The sequence below is a fragment of the Lissotriton helveticus genome, chromosome 3_1 (assembly GCF_964261635.1).
Source record: "Lissotriton helveticus chromosome 3_1, aLisHel1.1, whole genome shotgun sequence".
In the NCBI taxonomy this organism is placed as follows: domain Eukaryota; kingdom Metazoa; phylum Chordata; class Amphibia; order Caudata; family Salamandridae; genus Lissotriton; species Lissotriton helveticus.
The window spans coordinates 209,843,851-209,869,585 of record NC_136061.1 but is presented as its reverse complement, the minus strand read 5'-3'; the positions used below and the strand labels follow the sequence as shown (position 1 = coordinate 209,869,585).

At 46.8% G+C, this 25,735-nt stretch overlaps 1 protein-coding gene across 2 annotated transcripts in view; it reads left to right on the top strand.

Moving 5' to 3' along the window:
• The first annotated feature begins 2,658 nt into the window (after nt 1-2,658).
• LIG3 (DNA ligase 3) overlaps nt 2,659-25,735 on the top strand; it is a 222,520-nt gene continuing 199,443 nt past the window's right edge. Inside the window, exon 1 of one of the 2 annotated variants that reach the window (XM_078679597.1) lies at nt 2,659-2,844. The gene's annotated coding sequence lies outside the window, so the exon portion shown is untranslated. The remainder of the gene's footprint in view (nt 2,845-25,735) is intronic. The other variant, XM_078679596.1, reaches the window with a different exon arrangement.

The window sequence follows — 25,735 nt, the reverse complement described above, 5'->3', positions numbered from 1 at the left end:
AAGATCCTCTTCCAGCCCTTTTGGTTCAAGAACTTAAATTTATCATTGCCCCAATATGGACCAAAATCATCAACTCCGCTCTTTCCACTGGCTGTGTCCCCACCTCCCTTCAGCTTGGTCAAATCTCACCCATTCTCAAAAATACCACTGCTGACCCCAATGACCTTAACAACCTTTGCCCTATCTCTAACCTTCCATTCCTCTCTAAAGCCCTCGAAAAATGTGTCCTATTGCAATTAGAGAAACATATCGCCTCCTTCAACCTCCTTGATGTTTTCTAATCCGGCTTTAGAAAGGGTTGCATACAGAAGCTGCTATGCTAAATATCACTGACGACATTCATCGCTCCCTAGAAGGGGAATCCTCATTACTAATCCTCCTCGACCTCTCAGCTGCATTTGATACCGTCCACCACCCCACCCTTCTCAACACTCTCAAAGACCGGTTCGGCTTAGATGGCAACGTATTCAAATGGTTCTCCTCATTCCTTCAAAACAGATCACAGCAAATCAAGCTCAGCCACTTTCTCTCTAAACCTCAACCTGTCTCACTCGGCGTCCCTCAAGGATCCATCCTCTCCCCAACCCTATTCAATCTGTTCATGGAACCACTCACCCTCATCCTCAAACAAGCTAATATCAATTACCACCTCTATGCAGATGACACCCAATTATACAGAGACATTCTCCACCTCAATGAGACCTTGACCAGAGTTCAAACCTGGTTCCATCGGAACCATCTCAAACTGAACTCGAATAAAACTGAAATCATCCTTTTCTCCCCCAAAAACAACCCCCTTATCATTCAGCTCTGGATAAATGACATCAAAGTTCTTAACTGCACACTCTCCACCTCTAATTCTGTCAAATCCCTAGGCATCAGTATCGACCAGAATCTAAATCTCATCCCCCACATTAAAAATGCATCCAAAAGTGCGCTTTTCACCCTTCTCCACCTCAAGAAACTTAAACCATTTATTCCAGCAGATGATTTCAAACTTGTTGTCCAATCGCTTGTACTTTCCAGGATTGACTATGGCAACGCCACTTTGGCTGGCACCCCTAAAATCCATCTTGCACCGATGAAATCTGTCCTCAATCTAGCTGCGAGACTCATCTCTGATTGTAAAAAATGTGATCACATCTCCCCCGTCCTCAAAAATCTCAATTGGCTCCCAATAGAAAGAAGATCCACCTACAAGATTGCCTGCATCACTCACAAAGCTCTTCACCAAAATACCCCTTCTTACCTTACAACAAAACTACACAAAGCAGGTTGCTCCCGGTCCCTGAGGAACACAAACTCCCTTGTATTGCTCCCACCCAGACTCAAATGTCAAAAGACCCAATCCCGTGCGCTCTCTGGTAACGCTCCTACAATTTGGAACTCTCTCCCTAAGGATCTTCGCTGTAACCCCTCTTACCCTCTCTTCAAAAAGGAACTTAAAGTACTTCTTCTCAACAAGTATTGGGATATCTAATGTTACTGACCCTGACCATGTTCATTCTCTCACTCCCCCTCTCTTCACCCCCCTCTCTCTCCTAACTTTTAATATTAATTTTCCACTTAATTTTATCTCTCTGTTTCTTTGCCCCCTTAGCCCTGTTGAATGCATTATCATACTGTAACTCTTTTTTTGCTTAATTGTTAATTTTATCTCATTATGTTCACCATCCTTGTAAAGCGCTCTGATACTCTTGGGTCCAGTAGCGCTATATAAAACCTATGAAATAAATAAAATAAATAAACATATAAATATATATATATATTTTTTTTTTTTGTTGCCAAAACAACTTCCAAAGAGAAGAATCAGCCGCACATCACCAGCGAGGTTTGCATCCTGAATTTATTCACAAACGGCAATCCTAACATGTTTCGTTCTTTCCTCGAACTTCCTCAGAGGTACGCCGTAGATGCTTGCATAGTTGTCCGTGAACCCACGTGTTTTATATATATGTGTGTATGTATGTAAACGTGTGTATGTATGTGAATGTATTTTAAAAATACCACAGTGACAATTATACTTGCAGCCGCGGGTCCATGGGCTGTTAGGGCTACGCCCCTACGCCCCAATGGACGCACCGCGGCTGAGGATGACTTAACTGCACGCTATTAATAACGGGTCTAAGAATAAAACCTACACTCATTTCCAGATTGGCGCCCGTTATTATTTTAGTACTAAAATGTAATGACATGCGAAACAGACATATCAGATCGCATCTAATCAACATAGGAACTCTGAACTAGCTGCCACTGCCTTTACCAATATTCCTGGTCTCCGGATCTGTCTAGCTACTTTATCACAAAAAACAAATAGGCATTCAGTTTTCTACTTAAGTGTGCACTTTCCAGTTTGACTATATACACAGACATACATACACATACACACACATATACGTACACACACACATATACACATTGTGTGTGTGTACGTATATATGTGTGTATATTGGAAAAGAGTGTAGGTTTTATTCTTAGACCCGTTATTAATAGCGTGCAGTTAAGTCATCCTTCTAAGCAATTTGTCGATGCGTTTTTATGGTGAGAGCTGGTTGTCTAAAAGATATTTGGACGTGAACAATGATTAGACTTGACTGTGCTCTGCAGCATCTTCTTGTGGCGCTACTCGCCGCCTAGAGCCACCCGGCGTTTATTTGTGTTTCTGGGACGTCATCTCTAGCGGCCCACTGTGTTCTTTCCTCCGGAGCACCGTGGCTCTTGGCTCAAAACCCAACTTGTGCTGGTGCTGCAGAGCGGCACCTGTCTGAGACCGACGCCAGCTGTTCACTGGGTCCCTAGTCACATCTTTCAAGCGCCCATAGTCCGGGGATCCGTGCGAGAGCGGTGAGTACCACGCCTGCAGGGTTACCCTGCAGCATTCCTTGGCATTTAATGTTTGTGTTTTTTTTTTAAGAAGATGGGGGACCTAAACTCCGACGTGTCTTTCGGTACGAAATGTGGTGGCGGGCACTAGGACCTTGCACAGGAAGGATGTATTGGGAATTTGGAACATTTACGTCTTTGTTTTTGGGATCCTGCGTTTTTGTTTGCTAAACTGCTTTATCCTAATAACATTTTTTTGTGGCAGTCAAAAATGTCAGGCTCCGGAACAAGTACTTTTTGTCGGCAGTTTTACCTATTGGGATTTGTTGTTGATGTTGTAGCGATTAAATTTAGCCTGAATGTAGTCTTGTGTAACTAATTGGTTTGTATAAGAAAATACATGCTAAAACTGGGAAATTATATTTTCGGCAGATTTAGTGCACGTGAAACACAGGTGCGTTTTCCAGATGCCGATGCTTTCTTTTAATCTGAGCCCTTTAAATAATATTTTTGCTAAAGCAGCCACACTATATGATTAGAGTGAGTGGATGGTATTAGCAGTACGACCACACGCAGTCTGGGTACGGTGCCTATTCCTCCAACTGATCATGAGAACGCGTTGCACGCTCAGCAGACATGCCCTCATGCTGTCAAAAGGAACTGTTTGCATTATTGAAATCTGCCGTAACTGGCCCTCTTCAAAGTATCCAGAACTTCTTGTTGTGTCCACTCTAGAACGACTACTTGCTGTGACAGCCTTTGGCAAAGTAACGAAAATTAACTGAAAGTGACCAAAAGGGTTGCAGATGAATGTCGGTGTATACTTTAATGCCAAACCGGAGAGTAGACCGTAGGTCTTCGGAATCTTCTTCTAAGCTGTCCTTGATCCAAATTATTCTTGTCTGGCCCCTACCAAAAATGTACAGTTAAAATGGTGGTGGGGAAGGAGAGGGCTAGGTTTGGTAAATTACATTAATCAAGCACTGGCAATGCCAATAGGTCTAGCCTATGGAAGAGCTACCACCTTGCCAATGTGTTTTAGCCTTGTTGTCTGCTGTTCAGTATGACTAAATGTTAGGGGCATAGAGGAGCGTGGAGTGAAGAAGAGTGGCAGGGTGTAGAGCTGAGGAGAGGGGAATACTGTGTTGTGGAGTGGCGTAGAGTGTTTGTAGAGTGTCATAGAGTGTTGTTGAGAGGAGGGGGCATGTAACAGTGTCACAGGGTGGAGTTGCATAGAGTGGAGTGGCGTTACATTTCGCAGGGTCGAGTAAAGTGTCTTGAGGTGGAGTGGAGAGACATACGGAGAGTGGAGTAAAGTCTCATAGAGTAGAGTGGCATAGAAGTAGAATGGCGTAGAGTGGTGAAAGCAAGGTATGGTAGTGAACTGCCATTAGACAACACATTTTCATTGAAAATGACCACTACCTTTGCACACAATCAGTTTTACTGATAAAATGAAACGGCACACAAATGATGTGTGCAAACGGTATCACCTAGTATATTGATCATATTAAAATATTTGTTTCCAGCACACTTAAAATTACAAAATAAATGTGCTTCATTTGTGCTTTCCTAATTCTGATAAAGTCTGAAATATTTGAACAGTTCATTTAGCGACATTTACATTTTGTTGTGTTCTAGGAAATAACCTTTCCTTTCACACACCCAGATTAACTTTATAGTCAGAGAAAGAACAGTAAAAAACACGCTCCCTCCGAAGACAATGCATGACATTTTACCTCCATCTTCAAATGCACAGCAAATGTGACAAGATAATAAAATGTAAAGTCCTGTTTATAGAATGCGAGCACTCGTGCAAAAATACAAAAATCGAGTTAGAGAGCTGATGAACAGGCTATGCTCCACGACAGGGACAAAGACATGCTGAACAGCCTAAAACAAATAAAGCCAGTAAATAGAATGCAAGTTTTTTATTTATTTATTTAAGTTTTGTATAGCGCTAGCTAGACCCAAAGGTATCGGAGCGCTTCACATCAAATACAAATAAGCATCAACAAGACAGGTAGGTCGAAGCAGGGTAGGGTGAACATGGGGAAGTAAAAGTCTATACAATATCAGCATGAGGGCACAACATGGCGGAGATCAAGGGAGAGTCATCTGGTTCTCTCTAGGACCATAGAGATAGTGAACTCTCAAAGTCAGACGAGGGATTCTCGTTACGATCCAGCGCGCTCAAGAAAGACGGCTTTGAGTAGTATCTTGAATTTCGGGAAGGAGGCGGTCATCCTGATGTTGGTGGGATGGAGTTCCATATCTTTGGAGCATTACCCGCAAAGGACCTGTTAGATGTTTTACCTTTCTGTGATTTCAGAGGAATGAGTAGTAGCGTGTTGGAGCTTCTGAGGTTCCTAGACTGACCAGCTCTATTGAGTTTATTGGCCAGATATTCCGGTTTTGCTGTATGCAGGGCTTTGTGTGTGAGGCACGCTGTGCGGAAGTTGGCTCGTAGGTTAATAGGAAGCCATTTCAGATCCTTGAGAGCCGGGGTGATGTGCTCATATTTCTTAGTTCCCGTGACCATTCTTGCTGCTGCATTAAGGGTAGCAGTCAAAGGACCTAGGTGGGATTTGGCTGTTCCAGTCAGAGTAGCAATGCCATAGTCAATCCTGGAGAGTACCAGTGCCTGAGTGGCCTGTTTCAGGTCTTTCAAGGGGAGGAAGGGTTTTAGTTTGTAGAGAAGTTTCAAGTTAAGGAGAGCACTTTTGGCAGTTTTAGAGATGTGTTCATGTCCAGTTTTGGTCCAGAGTGATCCCCAGTGATTTGGCGGAGGTTGTAGGAACAAGAGGAACATTGAGGGCGTTTAAGGCTTTGAGCCATTCAAGTTTTTGGGGATTTTCACTTTTGTTTGAGATGAGGAGCACTTCTGTCTTTTCTTCATTAAGTTTGAGGTGGTTGGATGAGAGCCAATGTTGGACCTCTGAGAGTGTGCCATTTAGTCTGTGTATGTCTGCGATCAAAGTGGTTTCCAGGTAGAGTTGTGTGTCGTCCGCATAGAGGTGAAAGGGGATGTTGGAGTTACTTAGAATTGTAGTTAGGGGCTCCATGTAGATGTTGAAAAGTTGTGGAGAGAGTACTGACCCCTGTGGGACTCCTCTAGTAATGGGGAGGGGGTCCGATTTGAAGCTTTTAATTTTGATTATTTGTGCGCGGTTGTTGAGAAAGGAGGCAAACCATTTGAGAACTGTCTTTTCCAAACCCGCTCTCTTCTGGAGGACATTGAGTAGTAGGTTATGATCCACTGTGTCAAACGCTGCCGAGAGGTCTAAGAGGATGAGGAGGCTACATCGGTTGGAGTCGAGAGACATGTGTAGGTCATCTATCACATTGAGGATTGCGGTTTCTGTGCTGCAGCCCTTTCTGAACCCAGACTGGTGTGGGTCAAGAAGATTCAAGATCTCTAGGTGATGGGTTAGCTGAGACAGCACACATTTTTCCAAAATTTTCGATAAGAGCGGAAGGTTCAAAACTGGTCTCAAGTTGTTCATGACCATAGGGTTGAGGCCGGTTTTTTTTTAGGAGTGGCGCGACTTGACCTAGTTTAGGCAGTCAGGAATGGAGCCATCGCTCAAAGAGCTGTTGATGATCTTGGCCCAGATAGGGGCTAGATTAAGTTTCAGGTCTTTGGTCACTCTCGAGGGTAGCTGATCAAGGGAGTGTGACGAGGGATTAGCAGTGGCAATGAGATCACTTATCGCTTCAATTTGAATGGGTTGGAAGGAAGACCAGCAAGTGGCTGCGGTTGTTGGTCTTGAGTGGGTAGAAGCAGTGAGGAGCAACTCTGTGAGGGCGGCGGGCATGTCGCTGAAAGATCGGTCAATTGAGGCAATTTTGTCGTTGAAGAAGTTAGCAAAGTCATTGCACTGGGATTTGGACGCTGTTAAGTTGTCTGTCATAGGCATGGAAGTTTGGTTCCTGATGATATTGAAGAGTTCTTTGGGGCGGTTTTTAGCCTTGTCTAGAGAAGAGCAGAAGAAGGATGACGTTTTGTTCTTGAAATGATTAAGGCAGGTTTTGCGAGCTGCCTTGAGTTGGTCCCGGTTGAGGGCAGTGGGGTTGTTCCTCCAGGATCTTTCCATGGCTCTTAGGAGTCTACGCTCATCCTTGATGTCAGTGGAGAACCAAGACCTGGAGGGAATGCTTCTGTTTTTTTTTTTAGTTTTCTAGGTGCCAGCTGATCCAGGACGCGCTCCAGGTTGGAATGATAGAGCGAGGTGAGCATCCGGGTTCAGGTTGACCGAATTCGCTCTGGGTAGGGATGCGAGATGGGCTGGGGGTCTGGCGGTTTTTCAGTGGGGCGGGTCTCTTCTCTTACCAGTGATGACTTGGATCGAAGAAAGGGGTGAGGGGTGCCGGGGTAGAGCTTGGGCTGGATGGTTAGGAGGGGGTTTGTAGGATGCGACGAGGGAGCTCACTTCCTGTGGGGGGAGAGAGAGGGAGAAGTTCTTCTGGGACAGTCAATTCGTGATTCAGTCCAGGGTTTAGTGAGAGGAGGCCGAGAGCCTGGGGGGGGACAGGGACCTGATCATGGGGAAGGAGTCATTCCTGATGGGAGGTTGCTGGAGGTGGGGAGGTGAGACGAGAGGGGGGGTAGCTGGAGTTTCTCTAGGGAGGAAAGGGTTTCTTTCAGTCCGAGGATCAGCGTGGCGATCTGGGCTTCTAGAAGGTCCAAGCGATGTGTCATCATGGGAGCTTGGGGCGGGGATGTAGGAGGGACCGGTTCCGGTTTAGAGAGGACTAGGGAGGGAGAGGGGTAATGAGGCGAGTTGCTGTTTGGAGGGATAGTTGGGGAGGGAGTGACTGAATCTGGATTGGGGTTCAGATGGGCGAGGAAGTTGATTGGGGGCCTGGGGTGTTATGTGTTTGTTGGAGTGGGGGGTTGGATGATGGATGGGCAGGAGGGGGGCAGAGTTCTGGAAGGTAGGGAGGAAGGGGAGGTGGCCGGGGGATTGGGAGATGGAAGGGAAGGAGGGGGGGGGGCATAGTCTGTGAGGTAGGGTGGAAGTGGAGGCGGCCTGGGGTGGGTGAGGGGAATTGAGGGCCGGGGCTGGGGGAGGCGAATGACTGGTGACGTGAATAGGCATGGGGGGTGGTGAACGGAGAGGTGATGGAAGCCTGCTCTGCGGCTTAGGGGTTTGACATGAGCCACTGGGGGGGGAGGTGTGTGGCTGGTGAGGGTAGTGAGCAGTAGCCGTCTTTAGAGTGGGAAGAGGGAGTCGAAGAACTCTAGGTTTTCATCTTTCGCCTGAATAAGAAAGGTGCCATTCAGGAAAATTGTGATGGTAATGTCTCCGGAGAGACTGTTGGTTAAGGGGGGAGATAGTTAGTTTCTGGTTGTGGTCTGTGAGGGTGGTTTTTGAGACGGGGAGGAGTGAGTTAAAGATGGTAACCCATAAGTTAGGTCTTGAGGTGTGAAAAATGAAGTCCATTTTTGTTTGCCCTCTCGATGAGCAGTGGTAGGTGTCCACGATAAGTGTTTCGGGATGTTGCCTAATTAGATTCTGTTTAAAGTGTTTTTTTGCTTTGAAGGAGAGTTTTTGTGGGAAAGTTATGGTGTAGGTGTTCTCACCAAGAGGGGAAAGGAGTTTCTGTAACGGGCAGGACTGCATGACTGAACTCATGGCCGGAGGCATCCTGGAGCAATTAGGGGGAAGGGTTTGTTGATCTACTGGAGTGTCCAGGGTAGTTAGAGGTTGGAGGACTAACTGCAGGATCCTGAGAAGGAGCTTGGCCTGAGGCCACCAATGCACCTCTAAGGTCAGAGGAGACGGCACTAGCGAAAGGGCTCCTTACATTGAGGTGAGATTGTTAGATTGTGGAAGAAGCGAAGAGAGTAGTGGTAGGGTCAGGTGGCCGCCATATTGTGGGCCGTCAGCCTTAGGGGGGGGAGAAACGTGCAGGGTGGCGTGGGGGACCGAATAAGGTGCCCTTGATGATTGGAGATTCCACTTTTGCGTTAAGCTCCTTGCATAAAGCGTGATAATTAGGTTGCGGCAGAGACGAAAGGCAGCGCAGCAGGGGTCCAGAGGAGTGTTTCTTGTTCAGAAGCTCCTTTAATCTGAGGTGATGTCCGAGGTGGAGGCCCTATAGGTGCCAGGCAGCTCTTAGCAGTGGATAAAAGAACTGGAGCTTGCGTGGGGGGCGGGTATTGTGCCTGGAAAGCGGTTAAAGTACCCTCTGTTCGTGGCGTCGGGCGTGCGTAGTACTCTGGACGTGTCAGCGGGGGCTAAAATGGTGAGATTCACGATCGGAATCTTTTCAGAGTGCTAGGATGTCCGAAGTGGCAGCCATCTTAAGTTCAGGCATCCCTACAGCAGGTGAGGGACGAGTAGGAGCTTTTTCGAGGGGCTGGGGAAGGTGCCTGCGAATCCGATAGTTAGTCAAGTGGTCGTGACGTCAGGTAGACGCACCTGGGGCCCAGGAGATGAACATCATGCCCAAAGACTCCAAATGTCTTTTGTTTTAGTGTCGAGTCGCCATCTTGGGGGAAGGTCGGGGACCAGGGGTGTGCTTCTTGGTCTGAAGATCCTTTAATTTGCAGTAATGTCCTAAGTGGCGGCCATATTGAAGCCAGGCAACCTTAGGAAAGGGGGAAATGAACTGGAGCTTGCGTGGTGGGCGGGTAGGTGCCTGCAGAGCGGTTAATGCGCCTTCTGATCCTGGCGTCAGGCAGGAGAAGTCCTTAGGTCGTGTCAGCGGGGGCAAGTAAATGTTAGTTACGAAGCGAATGGTAAGCAATGGGCGGAATGCATTCCTAGGTCAGCTTTCAGAATGCCCCCAAGAAACTTTTGGCAACCAGTTAGCCTCTCTACCTGGTAGGCTTCGACCTAAAAAGGGAAGCAGTTTACAAAAGCCAATGTTTTTTCATTTTTGAAACATAAACTCAAAACACACACTTCTGAAGTATATTCTTCTTTTTTGTCAGTGATATCTGACCTGTCCCTAAATGATCAATAAAACAAATTGATGCAGTACTGGCACATAAAAAGTACAGTTTTTAAAAAAGTTAAGGAATGATGCATACCTCTAAGTCTTTTGAGAGCCCAAGAAGAGTGAGATTCACAGATTCTAAATGGTGATCCCAATTAAATTGATTGAAAACTCTTCTCACTGTTACAAAAACAAGCATTTCCGAGCAAATAAGCCCATTGGAGTTAGTGGAAGCATGCTTCTGGTTTGTAAGGCGGTGAGTCCAAGGAAGATGACACTTACCAAAATAGGGTGAAATGAGATGCATGCATGATGCTCACAGCCTGTTTTTAATAGAGGTAGCAAAAAGCAAAGCTCACAGCTACTTTTCTTTACCAAGTGCTTTCTAATTTTTAGCATTTTATGTGTATTTACAACGCTTCATTGATCGAAATATTATTATCACAGCCCTTGGTAAAGAAGGACTGCCCATTCATGCTGCAGGAGTTGTGAGATGTACTTTTTTTTTTGTCTTTCTCAAAGCAACATATCTGACATCTGTTGATTTAGTTATTTTATTAAAACATTTGCCTTGGCACGTTATGTCACCCTTTACTGGGTCAAGGTGAGCTGACATGTTGCAGTAGGCTGGAGTTACTCCCACTATTCTCCTTCCTTGTGCCACTGGTCACCGGTTAAGGGAGACATAGACATATGCGTGGAGAGAAGTGGATGCCAAGTAAAACCCCAAAACTGATATTACCACACCCAACTGTATGCCTGGACCAAACTACTAACCAGTAAAATTGAAATTGAGGTGTGCGTATTGCCCCACATACTCGAAATATGCCCATGTAGAGAATCTTACAATATTTACATTATACATTAAAAATTACACACAGATATGTGTCCTTAGAACATGCACAGTGAAGTACTCGGGCAAGCCTCCTCACCCCCAACCACCCACATATTTTAGATAAAATTGACATTTCGGATTATGCAGCCCAGCTACTAGTGAACATTTTGGATGTGGGTTTCAACTCCATGAAATACCACAAGCCTAGTTTCATCACGTCCTTGAATACTGGAAGACATATTTTGGGGTAAGGTTGAGCTATATTGGTCGTCTTGGGGGAACTGCTTCATGAACTAGCCTTTCCCACCCTCCCTCAACTGCTGCAGTAGGCATCTTGTGCTAAATTGGACAGCATGGAAACCCTAGAGTACAAGACTTAGGAATCCATTAATTATTAACATCTTATTTGATACTTTGGGCACAACAGGGCCACTTGAGTGACTAAGATGTCATTTTAGCATTAGGTAGAAGTAAATCATGCCCCATGGGCCCAATCGAAGACGAGGGACTCCAAAATAATTTTAGTCTACAAAAGCCCTCCCCCATCTCCTACCTGTTTGGTGCCCCCAAAGGAAACCGCTTCAATTTCAAGGTCTTCTCCTCACTTGCTTAAGAGGACAAGCTCAAGTTTCACTATGCAATAGGATAAGAGTAATAAGAAGAATATCGAATCACCAGTACGGCAGTTGAAGTTGATTTCATTCACCAGTACCTAGAGAAAGCTGCAAAATGGTTGTGTTGATGCCAATGAAAAGTAAAATATTCTTGACTGAAATAACTCTTAAGTGTGAGGTTTCGATGAAATTTGGGTGTAGCGGTTGCAATACTGAACTCTGTGTTATTGTTGCTGAACTCATTTTGGAGAATAGGAGGGTCCCAAAAGAGAATTTGGAAAAGGTTTGTACGAGACCATCTTAGTTTTCTTGATGATATGTAGCTAGAGGGTGGCATCAGTGGCTATGGTAAATCAGAGTGACTTGGCTTTGGGTGAAAGCTGGGGATCAAAACTGTACAAGTTCGTATTGAGCCAGGGCTGAACTAGTTGTTGTTTATTGCTCTTGGGAAATTGCAGTTATTCTGTATTGATGGAGTTAAGCTTCATGTAGATGCTGAAGATCCAGAACTTGCTGAGGCGTTGGTTTTCATGGAGCAGAGGAGACTTTCAATGATCGTTACACATCATCTGCTTACTGGTGATTTGATGTTTTAAAAAAATGTTTTATCAGCAAATAGTCTCTCAAGTGTCTCCCTCTAATATGAAGGGGACAAGAGGGGGTACTGCACAGATGATCAAATCTTTTGGAATCTGGAGGTGCACATGTGAGCAGACTGGTGTCAGTTGTGTAGGTTGGAGAAGAACCAGTGAACAATGTTTTCAGTGAATCCGGTTTGAGAATTGAGATTTAGTAATAATGGGAGGCAGGGGTCTTCTTTGTCTGTGGCCAAGATGACGTTTGTAATGACATATTTTACTTAAACATAATATCCAGTGTTCCAAGATTTTGGAAATATATTTAATGGAGAATTAAGTCAATATTATAATTTTTCAATTGTGTGTTTTGATTTATACTATTGGTGGGAGTTGTCGTTTTTTATAAGACTATCTCTACTTCTCTCTGAGGCCTCAACTTGTAAGATTGCTGTAGCCTTTCTGCATCCATCCATGTTCTCATTCTCCTCGCATTCACCCAGCTATGTACTAATTAATCCATCCAGACATGCACTCACCATTCCATTTACTCGCTCTCTCATTTACCCATGGCCCACTTATTACTTTAACTGGTGATATTTGCCAGTGCTTATTCATTTGCTGCGATAAAATGAAAGCTCAGAGAAACTGACCGAGAGATGCTAAGAAGAACAATCAAAAGCCCCAGTAAACCTATTTTGGTATTCTTATCCACCCATTTCAGACTAAGAATAGCAATTTCAAGGTTTTGCGTGCACAGTGCTTCCATTATCTCTTGTATTTAAAAACAAAAGAAAATCTTACAAGGGCTTAAAAAACTGCCTGGTACTTACCATTGCTCCAATGTGGCACACATGTCAGTTTAATTATCATTGACTAGCTCCCATGTCACTCTTGTTTCTTAGCTGGTCAACGTCACCCCCTCACTTCAGTCGTCGTACCGTGGAGCCTGGAACAAGTACTGCTTCCGGTGGCCTGTGGCCTTCAACTGGCCACTCATTAATCTTACCTACACTCTCTTACCCGTTGCTTTCCTCTCTCAATGTCGTTGTTTGACCTGCCCCCTTCTCGCCCTCCGTTGTCTTGCTTCCCCCTCGTATGTTGTTTATTATCCCAGACTTACAATACAACCAACAAGGGCAGTGGACCTCCAAAAAGACACAGCACCCACACCGTTATAGCCCTGAATTTCAAAGGTTCGACAATATTTCATGTCTTGTGTACACAAACTTGTATGCAACTTCTGCACAAAGAGGTGCTCCCTCCCTCTGGGGAAGCAAATTGAAAACCTAAAGACCAAGGGTGCACCCCATATAAACAATCGATAAACGCAACTGCTGTTAGCAAGTGAGTAATAATAACTTCTGCCCAAACCAGCCAACGCGTTTTGTCCACTAGACAATGGACTTCTTCAGGGCAAAAATGATGAAGAAGTCCATTGTCTAGTGGATGCAACGCGTTGGCTGGTTTTAAAGAACAATCACAAGAAGCATACGTAAAAGAAGAAGATTACTGGATTGTGCAGGAGTTATTATTACTTGTTTGCTAACAGCAGTTGCGTTTATTGTTTGTTTATGTGGTGCACCCTTAGTTGTTATCCCAAATTGGTTGCTCGTCTGTAGAGAGTACATTGTATATACCTTTAATAGAATTGATGTGTTTTAGAATTCTATGTCTGTATATGGTTCAATGAGTATTCTGAGAATGTTAAAAGTGCATCTTTCATATTTGGTCCGTACTCGGCTTTACAAGTCATGGGTTCCTGGCTTGGAAATAAACTTCCAACTGAAAGACTGTCATTTTGGAAATCTACTTATTTCTACATCTGGAGAAGTACTCTTTACATTGATTGGCAACGAGGATGGGGGGGGGGGAGATGTAAAGAGTACTTCTCTTTACATTGTCCGCGCCCTCCCCCCCATACAGTAAAGGTAAATGCCGGCCTCTATGTGGGTAGGGTCAGTTTGCGCTTCCACCTCATTTGATTGCGGAAATCACACAAGAAGGGCAATCATCTGGCCGGGCACCTTGCATGTGCGCCAAGTCCCTGCTGGGCCAAACCTCATTGAATGCGGTTCAGCGGACAGCTCTTGCTTGAAGTCTAACAGAGGTGCCTGAAGTAAGTGTGTCCTTTGGGAGCTGTCTGTGATCTGAGGAAGGAGCAGGCAGGACCCCTCCCCGGCCCTCCTCCAACCCATTTACCCCACCCAAGTATGCTGTGCCCCTCCTCTCTGAAGTTGTTATAAAAACAGATGTATAGGCTGCTAGCCCAGTGAAGAAGCTGTGCTGGTGGCAATAATGTTAATTCCTGCTCCCCTGCATGAGCATCCTTACATCGGAGCAACCAAGGAACTTACCACGAAGACCCTCATCACAATGTATTCATTTGGGAGCCCTGCAAGGTAAATTCATCATGTTTGACTCTGTTCTTGTTATATGTCGCTATTTCTTTCCAGTGTGTAAAACCGCACTGTGCTATCCGATGCCAAATGAGCTGTGTCTGTTTTTGGTGTAATCTCATTTTATGTGATTAGTTTACAGTTTTCTTTTCCAATTACTTAACTTTTGGGATCCAGATCCATCGGCATTTGCCTTGGGTCTTTTGGCCAATTTCTGACTGGTGGCACTTATAAGGAACATGTATTTAGATGTTCCCCTTCCTTATCTATTTATTCTCCTGACTGAAATATCGCTGTGCCTAGGCATCATGGTTCCTCGTCTGTGGACAAATTGCCCTAAGAGACTGATACGCAGGTATTTGCAATTGTCATTGCTATGGAATTATCATTCATTGTTTGTATTTTACTGTGTAATTTTTTTCTGAAATGTTTTTATGATGTACTCTTTTATGGCTGGTATACAGCCGAATAAAGATTTTGACTGACTGACTGGTGGCAACCTTGTAATTTTACACCTGTTGTTGCTAGTTTGTTGTATTCATGGTGCTCTTGTCAGTGAAGTGAAGCTTGCTGTACACTCGCATAATTCACAAGCTTTAAGCGCGGTGTACTAATGAGGTTTTGAAAAGGGGATATTCTTACTGGACATTTATTTCTAGCTATTGATGCTCAACTAAGTAAAAAAAAAACCTCTTGCCGTCTTTTAACCGATTTTCAAATATTCCTTAACACAAATCAGTATGGCTGAAACCTACATTTTGCTCACTTCTTGCTGTGTAGGGACTGCTGAGAATTCTGCCGCTTTTATTACTGTAGCAAGACATCCACGATGTCCATGTTTGTTCTTTCGTTCCGTTAGCACTTTATTTCCGTAAAGGTTATGTTGACTTGAGCAATTAACTACACTTTGTTAACTCATTCACTTCCTTCCTGTACATTCAACTGAATGCTAAAAGTCTCCCTCTCAATGTCCCGTTCCAAAATAATTTCAAGTCTGCAGTTTACCACAACAGCCACCTTTTTTTAATTTAAAAAAACATTTTTTTTTAGGTTGAGCCTAGCGCAGCGCATGCGCTGCTCTATGAGAGGGCCTCTTGGAATCACTCCATACATTCAGACAGCTTTCAGAAAGCTCATGCATGTGGGTGTCACATCAATTGGCCTTTTTGTGTTGCTTTCAAGAAGTGAGAGCATGCAATTTGCCAAAGGCGAGTGCATGTCCCACCTCTTCTTAAAATTTTCACTACCACGGCGTTTTGCTGTCAGGAGTGAACAGGCTTGTAGAGGCATTCCTCCATGGTAACATGCTTTTGCTTGTTATCTGCTAAAGCAATTAATTGCCTTTCCGAGCACTGCCGCCCTTGCTTAAACTATTATCCTGTTACTAATTGATTTCCAGCCACTTGGCTCCAGGGCGCGCTTTGCTTTGTTTCACCACAGACCCCCCCACCCCTCTTTTGGCCACTTCCCACCCCTCGCAGCTTCTTTGTTTAATGTAGCCCACACAAAACTCAGGTAGCCTGCCGTTGATTTAACTTCTCTTAATCTCCCCATGCCTCCCACCTCTCGAAGCTTCTTTGCTTAATTTAGCGCACACAAAACTATTTATTGCGAAATGTCTCAGTTTTTGGGTCGCACAATGTGGTCACCCTAAACCACACATGAGCCTACAATTCAGGACTTCTTGATGCTCTGGTTTCCCCTTCCAAAACTAACCTTGCCTCGGCTGGCGAGGTTCAAGCAGGGTGCCCAGGTAAGTCCACACCATCAAGAATGCAATACTGGGGGTCCAGGATTTTCTTTCACAAATCCCTTCTGGTCTGGCGGTTTGCTAGATGTAGTTTCATTGATGCGGACATTACAGCTACCAGAATGCGTCATGGCGTTTTAAAAAAAAAAACAAGGCTTATGTTAAGCACGCTAATACCCTTGGACAAAGTTTGTGCTAAATAAACCTGCAAAACAAAAAAGAATAAATGCGGAGGACTGAACTACTGTGTCCTTGTGTGACATTCAGTCACCTCACTACCACCCCTCCCTTCGTTTCCACGAGCACCCAGAGAAGCCCATTCCACCCACCCTTCCAAGTTCTGAACTCCTCCCCCACCATTCTCTAATTGAAGCCACCACATGACAGTGTAAATGGTCTGCAAAATTAATTCAGTTATTCCGAGACGATGTTGCGCCGTACCTGCTCTCGCTGGGAGCGTATTCTTTCCATATTCAGAAACATGAGGCTGTTCTGGGGATGTGACGTGCATGTAGGTGTGTCTGGGCTCAGCATAGCTCTACTTCAGCTCAAAAGGCTGCAGGGCACTGAAAAGAGTGGTCTGCCAGATACGTTGTTGTGACGCATTGTTCTTTAAAGCTGCACTGCTACAAAGCTTGTGTAAATTGCCAGGGGCAGGGCCAGGCCTGATAGACGCGGGGTGGCTGTTATGGGTCCCCGGTAAGCACATCTTGTGAGCAGTAACAGCTTTCAGCTTCTTTTCGATGCGTTCCACACATTTATGGCAGCACACGAGTTATGGCTCTCGAGACCGCGCGAGGCAGAGGTCGGCCTGCAATGTAGACGATGGATGTTCGAACACAGCATATACTTTTGTTTATCTGGGAATGAGATTAACAGCTGATACCCACCGTGCAAGGCCCATCCTCTGCAAAACCCATCCAAACAGAGCACTTCCGGCTCTTCAACAGACAACGCATAGGCTGCCTTTTAAAACCGCAAGCCCATTTTAAGGCAAACCACGAGCAAGGGCAATATCCACACTACTGGACCCATCAGGATTACAAGATCTGAATCTGGGCCTCATCTGGAGACTCCACCAGTTGAAAGCAGATGGACTTACCAGGTTAAATGTAGGATACAATTAGAAATTAGACATGCGTTGCAGCATTTTTTAATGTTATTTATTTTTTAATACAGTTGTTCAACTATACATAATATCATCCTAATTATATATAAGGTAACAAAAATGCTTATAACACTTATAAAGTTTTTAATGTACTGTACAGCAGACACACTACGCTACACAACAGCTTAAACACACTGGCAAAGGCAATAGCTCTTGCTAAACACTTATAAGGTCCCAAAGGCGAGACCTATTTCTATGCAAATGCTTGTTTTAATTGACACTGGTGCTCTGCTGCCTTTGGCTAGAATTGTGCTATACAGACACCACACACATTGACATTATTAAACCATTGAATACTAGGAGCAGTTACACATATGACCTTGTGTGTCTGCTCTTCTCCACATCAGCTTATGTCTTTCGCTCCTTCTTTTGAGGCAGATTTTACAGTTGTTTTTAGGTCTCGCCTACGCGGCGCGCATGTGCTGCATAGGAAAGAGTCCTGTAGCCATCGATTGCCTTTGTCAGGCTAAAACGTGCATGCATTCCATTGCCTTCAATGACAACGTGTGCACGTTTGGCGATTCCCTTGCGGGAGCGAGCTTGACACCATATGTTCGTAATTAAGTTACAAACATATGGTGCCCCTGGCTCGCTCCAGCAAGGGAATCTGTGTGTTCTCTTGGCTGCACTCTCCCCACCCCTCCCACTGTTTTACTTTCGCGGCCGCGAAAGTGTTTCAGTGCTTGTTTTCTTTGGCATTGAGCCATCCTGCACAGTTTCTTGCCTGCCCCCTGACGCTCTCTCTGCCAGGAACAGGCGCGTGCCTACACAGAGATATTAAACCAGCCGCCGGCGTGCAGAGGTACCGCGGGTATGTAGCGCTTCTGACAGGGGCCAGGGCAGCATCAAGGCGCAGGGCTCACACGCACGCTCAAGTACATCGAAGAAACAGTATTTCACAGCCTTTCACACTGCTTGCTCCACAAACAACGTGCCAGCCTGTGGATAGGGCAGGAGACCGCAAAGGCTCCACGTGGAATAATTCATGTGAGTCCCGGGCGCTGGTGGGGTCACTTGAGCATCAGATAGGTGGGTGTTCCACAAAGCTGTCACCCCACACTGCTACAAAAATTCAATTTACAGCCCCAAAAAACAAGGGGCTCAGCAATGAATAACTGCCCATGATGCGATGCCCCCTCGCAGTGACTGTACAGCCAACGAGCTTTACTTCTGACAACCTTGGAATAATAGCGCCGTGCAGGGCATGGCAGTGATTTACCGATGCTATTTTATGCTTTTCTTAGTCTTTTCAGAATGAGCGCTTTATTCATACGCAGACTAATCAGATTCAAAACAGAGGTAAGAGGAACAATGCCTTGACATCGTGTCAGCGCCACCTTGGCTCTACCATGAGCAGTGCTGGCTATGTCTTGCATGCTGGGAGGAGCAAGCCAAGTGTCAGCATTTGGAGCAGGAGGCGCCTAGGCGTGACATCGCCTTCAGGGCAGCACCGGCAGCCTGGCATTGGGCTCGGGTTCAAACCTTGGCAGCCTCCTCAAGCTGCAAGTAACGGGAAACTTTGAATGAAAACTAGAGATCTACTGGCTCGTGCCAGGGGGTAAAGACCAGGGTCCGTATTACAATAAGTGCCCTTGGAGCGAGCCTCTGTTTTACAAATACCCGACCAAGATATTTTTGAATTCGCACGAAATACTGTTCGCCCCAAGTGAGTTTAGGCAGTGCATGCGCTTACCAAGTTTGATTTTAATATGTGCGCTTCTTGATTTTTTTTTTTTTAATTGCCTGGGCTGCAGACATGAGAGGCATGCGAGGCTACTGCTCCCCCAGCCCTCCCAATCCCAACTCTCTCCCCCTACCCACCACAAAATTCAGCAGCACATCGCTCCTCTGCAGAAACTCAGTACCGCACCTACACCCCTATCAGCGCATGCCCAAAGCAGAGAGCAAGATATTTTGTAATTCACGCAAAATGCTGTTCGCCCAGTACACTCAATTTTAGTAGGAGGAAAAACCCTGAGACACGCCTGCAAAAAGCAGCAGAAAGTTGACGAAATGCGACCCTTTTTCCTCCTCGCCCACGTAAGCATTACCACCCAGAATACCTGAAGACCCAACTCCCTCATTGTATCAGGGCCCTACATCCTGTCAGTGTGCATTTCAATATCACGGAACTGCATCATTGTCTCATCTGCCTGCACTTATCGGTCATGGGTTGTGGGGCATTTTAAAAACACTCTGGGAAAACAGCCAATCTTTAACGAATAAGCAAGACTGTTCGGCGTACGACGCCTTTAATCCCAATATCAATATTTACCAAATAAAGAGACTGGCTCTGGAAAGCAAGAACGGGTTTATTGCTTCAGTAGAGAACACAACAGGCCTGACACAAGTCTATGTCTTCAGGAGGTGTTCTAACAACGTCTCCGCGGTCCCACATTATATACAGTTTACAGTAAGTTTATTGGTGGTCAAACATCCTTGGAATTCCCGCCCCCAGCAGGTTCTCACAGAGTCCCAACAGTTGATAGTCCCCCCTCCCACCCGGATCTTGATTGGTGATTGATCTCACACAGCCGGACATTCCAATGGGGACTGTAAATGCGTGGGATCGGTCAGATCTAAGAGTTATGTAGATGATAAGATCATGCATCTCTGTGTGTGCAACACGTCCGGCAGTGTGGGGGCAATAAAGTACGTCCGCAATGCTTGGTTTACAGCCTGGGACCGGATCGAGTGGCCAGGTGCGGTTGGGGGTTATCAAAAGGGCCTGATCGAGCGGGGAGGATGAAAGGGCATGTGGGTTGGGCACGGGAAGTGGCTCCGGGGCGGGTCGCCCTGAGGATGCTTTATGACTCTAGCATGTGTGCTTGGGGGCTGCCAGCGCGCGGGGGATGATTGCGAAGTCAGGGAGACGTGTAGGTGACTCGCAAAGCGTGAGATGGCCGTGGCACCTAAGATGGATGCCGTTTACGTGTGGCCGATGGCTCTTGTTAAGCAAGATGGCGCCGGTTATGTTCACGTTTGTCGATTCTATTTTCAACAACACGCTGTAGCATACTTTAATATGCCTCTCTACTGTTTCTCATCTCTTTCCCGTCTTTTTATTTTATTTATCAGTGTTTTTTACCTTTCCAATAAAATCGCCCGTCACTGTCTCCTTACCCGCCCCCTTCACTCTTCCTCTCTCCCTACTTTTGAGGTTTCCTGTCTGCACCCAAATGTCAGAAGAGCTATGCCATTTTTTTGGAAAGGTGTGTTTTTCTTCAGCTGTGGAGAAACATGGCCTTCTGTGTCTCCATTGATCATAATAAATGAACCACACTTGCTTAATAGGCTTAAACCTTGTCCTTATTCAGCGGCCCACAGCTAGTTTCAAAGCAGGTAATATTTACCACAGGTCTGTTTTTAAGAAACCATGAAAATGCAGCCTCTCTTTCTGTTCTTTTTACTTTGCTAAATACAACCCATGTTGACCTTCAAGCTGTGTAAGGGAGTAGGGCTGCAGACATGAGAGGCATGCGAGGCTACTGCTCCCCCAGCCCTCCCAATCCCAACTCTCTCCCCCTACCCACCACAAAATTCAGCAGCACATCGCTCCTCTGCAGAAACTCAGTACCGCACCTACACCCCTATCAGCGCATGCCCAAAGCAGAGAGCAAGATATTTTGTAATTCACGCAAAATGCTGTTCGCCCAGTACACTCAATTTTAGTAGGAGGAAAAACCCTGAGACACGCCTGCAAAAAGCAGCAGAAAGTTGACGAAATGCGACCCTTTTTCCTCCTCGCCCACGTAAGCATTACCACCCAGAATACCTGAAGACCCAACTCCCTCATTGTATCAGGGCCCTACATCCTGTCAGTGTGCATTTCAATATCACGGAACTGCATCATTGTCTCATCTGCCTGCACTTATCGGTCATGGGTTGTGGGGCATTTTAAAAACACTCTGGGAAAACAGCCAATCTTTAACGAATAAGCAAGACTGTTCGGCGTACGACGCCTTTAATCCCAATATCAATATTTACCAAATAAAGAGACTGGCTCTGGAAAGCAAGAACGGGTTTATTGCTTCAGTAGAGAACACAACAGGCCTGACACAAGTCTATGTCTTCAGGAGGTGTTCTAACAACGTCTCCGCGGTCCCACATTATATACAGTTTACAGTAAGTTTATTGGTGGTCAAACATCCTTGGAATTCCCGCCCCCAGCAGGTTCTCACAGAGTCCCAACAGTTGATAGTCCCCCCTCCCACCCGGATCTTGATTGGTGATTGATCTCACACAGCCGGACATTCCAATGGGGACTGTAAATGCGTGGGATCGGTCAGATCTAAGAGTTATGTAGATGATAAGATCATGCATCTCTGTGTGTGCAACACGTCCGGCAGTGTGGGGGCAATAAAGTACGTCCGCAATGCTTGGTTTACAGCCTGGGACCGGATCGAGTGGCCAGGTGCGGTTGGGGGTTATCAAAAGGGCCTGATCGAGCGGGGAGGATGAAAGGGCATGTGGGTTGGGCACGGGAAGTGGCTCCGGGGCGGGTCGCCCTGAGGATGCTTTATGACTCTAGCATGTGTGCTTGGGGGCTGCCAGCGCGCGGGGGATGATTGCGAAGTCAGGGAGACGTGTAGGTGACTCGCAAAGCGTGAGATGGCCGTGGCACCTAAGATGGATGCCGTTTACGTGTGGCCGATGGCTCTTGTTAAGCAAGATGGCGCCGGTGATGTTCACGTTTGTCGATTCTATTTTCAACAACACGCTGTAGCATACTTTAATATGCCTCTCTACTGTTTCTCATCTCTTTCCCGTCTTTTTATTTTATTTATCAGTGTTTTTTACCTTTCCAATAAAATCGCCCGTCACTGTCTCCTTACCCGCCCCCTTCACTCTTCCTCTCTCCCTACTTTTGAGGTTTCCTGTCTGCACCCAAATGTCAGAAGAGCTATGCCATTTTTTTGGAAAGGTGTGTTTTTCTTCAGCTGTGGAGAAACATGGCCTTCTGTGTCTCCATTGATCATAATAAATGAACCACACTTGCTTAATAGGCTTAAACCTTGTCCTTATTCAGCGGCCCACAGCTAGTTTCAAAGCAGGTAATATTTACCACAGGTCTGTTTTTAAGAAACCATGAAAATGCAGCCTCTCTTTCTGTTCTTTTTACTTTGCTAAATACAACCCATGTTGACCTTCAAGCTGTGTAAGGGAGTAGGGAGAAGTATGGAATAGGTAATTGTTGTACAATGCCAAAATGAAGCGCACAGTGAACTATTTTCACAACGTTTTTATACCATAATATCTTTGACGTTTTGTCGGTCACCCGTGATCACCCTTCTGCCCTTACGCCTGAGGCTCGAGTGTGCCCTCCCTCCCGAGAGCTTGCACGGCGAGAAGCGCTAGCACTGCAGCGTCGCCATTTCAGCGTGTGATGGACTGCAGCAGCGATTACCAGCAGATGAGCCGGCGCCCGGCAGCAGCCCCCAGCAGCACGGCTATCAGCAGCAACACCCGCACACCGGCCATGGGGAGGGCGGACAGCGCTGCCACCAAGCAAAGCTGACCGAGGTCCGGTCGCAGAGTGTCCGCATGGGGCTCGGCCCTTCACAGGTATGCAGGAACACCTCGGCACAGAAGCGGGCACAGCAGGGAAGACCACCGTTTCTACTCCCAGACACCTTTCACCTTTCTTTTCTCATGAGTTCGCCCTCTCCCTGTCCTCAGTCTTTCCTCACCAGCCCCTGCTGTCCTTTACACCTGTCCGTTCCTCTTCGCCCGCCCCTCTCCCTCATTGGTAGCTGCTCCCCATTTCACCCGTATTCTCACTCCCATATCTCTTCCTGCTGTCCTTTTTATCAATCCAAAATCTATCTCTTGCTCATTCGTCTCTGCTCTCCGTTTATCCGTCTTCCCTCTCGCTCTCTCTCTTATTAGTCCGTGGTCTCTCTTTCACTCATCTGCCCTACTAGTTCGTCGTCTTCTTGCACCAGTCGGCCACTCTCCGCTCACACATCCCCGCTCTGCCTTCTACCTGTCGCCTCTCCCTCACTAGCCCCTGCTCTCTTAACTAGTCTGTCGCCAACCCCTCGCTGGTTAGTGCTAGTCAGTCTGCTATCCAGTGAGTGCTCCCTGCTCGCTCCTCCTTTCATCCGCATATCTACTCTGCCCGCACTCCTCTTCTTCACCGTGCCCTCTCCTGCGCACTAGCTCCCGTGAACCATTCCCCCGTCTGCCACTTTCCCCACGCTAGTATTTAGTATCCATTCACCATTCGACCCCCACCTCGGCCCCCTGCTTTCCCTCGCATCCGTATGTCCTGCCTCTCCCTCGTTGCTATCCGCTCTCCATTTCATCCCTCTGTCCCCGCTCCCACACTGCCTCCTGTGCTTCTTTCAGCAGGCTGTCCCCGCTCCACTCACTGGTCCTCTTCTCACCCGCCTCTCCCCACTAGTCCGGGCTCCACTTTTCATCATTGGGCCTCTCTATCAACTCTTGTTGTAGTTATCCATTCGCCAGTCTGCTCTCGCCGCCCTACCCCCAAATTAGACCCTCCTCTCCGTTTCGTCTGTCTGTCCTCTCTCCCTCGTTAATATCTGTCCGCCTGTCTCTCGCTCTCACCAGTGCCTGCACACTGTTCTCTTTCACACCAGTCCATTATCTCCGTCCCTCGTTTGTCCCTCCTCTCTTTCTCCTCCGCTGGTCCCCTCTCCCTAGTCCCCGCTCTCTCTTTTTCCGCCCATCTGTGTCCTGCTCCTCTCACTGGGTCGCGTTTTTCTTTCGGCAGCCTGTCCTCCCTCCGCGCACTCGTCCCTTCTCTCTCATATTCATTCGCCTCCATCCCCCTCACTATGATCTGCTTATCTTTTCAGCTGCCTGCTCCCTCTCCCTTACTATCCCTGCCCTCATTCCACTATATCAGCGCCCCCTCTCACTAGTCTCTGCTCGCCTTTCTATACTCCTGTCTCGCTAGCCCGGCTCCCCCTTTTTCCCGTCACCAGCACCATCTCCCCTCTTTCGGCCTTGCCCTCTCTTTGAACGGCCCGTCCCTTTCACCCAACAAGTTGCTGCTTTCCTTGCCTCTCCCCGTCGGCCTGTCTCCCTCGCAGTATAGATGTATTTCTGACCCGGGCTCACTCATTAGCCGCCCCCTACCCATCCAGCAATGGTGCAAGGATGTGAAATGGGCCCGCCTCCCCCAGCTAGAGTAAAGTGGGCCCCTCTCAACCCCCCTGGGCCCCGGTGCCACAGCTGCACAAGTAATGTTCTCATAAATGTAATATAATGTCCTCTGCCCCCCCCGCCCCTATTCACCTTGCACCTAACCCGCTTTGCCGCACTTTCCTGATGGGTGGCTCTCTTCGCAGCAGGTGTCTTGGCCGGGTGCCTGGTCATTCCCCATGGCCCAACGCCCTCTCTATCGTGGTCTCTTTTTTCCCCTCACTGAGTGACCCTCCCGCATCCTGGCCCCCGGCTCGGCCCCTGCCCCCTCCCTTCTCCTCACCATGACCCCACGCACAGGTCTCAGACCCTCCCTCGCACATCTGGGCTCCCGCCCAGCCTCAGGTTTCTAGAGCGCCAGCATCAGCGCTATGCCAGCCCCTCCCGGGCTCCCAGACTCGCCCCTCCCATGTCTCTCCCACCACACTCGCTGCCTTTACCAATGTTTCATCAGTCACCTTTGTTTGGGAAATGTTGGGGATTTTGATTCTTTCGGTTTGGGCCTCCCACGTTCTATTTTATCTATGGTATAAGTTTGTTCATTTGTCCTGACCTGTGACCTATGGTTTTACCCTTTAGGCTCCGACCTTTGAATTTGAGCTTCTGACCAACCAATGCCATTTGCTTTCTGTTATCTGATTTTTTTTTTTTGTGTGTGTGTGTGTGTGTGTGTGTGTGTGTGTGTGTGTGTGTGTGTGTGTGTGTGTGTGTGTGTGTGTGTGTGTGTGTGTGTGTGTGTGTGTGTGTGTGTGTGTGTGTGTGTGTGTGTGTGTGTGTGTGTGTGTGTGTGTGTGTGTGTGTGTGTGTGTGTGTGTGTGTGTGTGTGTGTGTGTGTGTGTGTGTGTGTGTGTGTGTGTGTGTGTGTGTGTGTGTGTGTGTGTGTGTGTGTGTGTGTGTGTGTGTGTGTGTGTGTGTGTGTGTGTGTGTGTGTGTGTGTGTGTGTGTGTGTGTGTGTGTGTGAGTGAGTGAGTGAGTGAGTGAGAGAGAAAAAAGTCATGAGCAATGCGGATCGCTCTACCTTTAATAATGCCGAGACCATTGCATTGTAAATGCTTGTCTTTCCTTCCACTCGAAGGGCAGTTCGGGTGGTGATGAGGACCTGCCAGGGGCCCGTCCACCTGGGTTGCAGACTCTCCGACCTCTGGAAATTCTTTATGATGACGAATTCGCCAGGTTTGATATCATGTCCTGAACCCCTGGACACATCCGGAATGGCATGCAGCACCAGTTGGTGGATAAGTGTTAATTTGGTGGTGAGCTTATGCAGGTAATCAGACATTAGTATGTCCGGGACATCATTAATGGTGGATGGTTTCGGTGCTGCCCAAACATTCATTGGCCGGCCGAAAACCACTTTGTAGGGTGTCAATCTATGCTTGGTTGGGGTGGAGCGCATTGATAGCAATGCCAATGGGAGTGCGTCGGGCCATTTTAACCCAGTGGAGGCAAC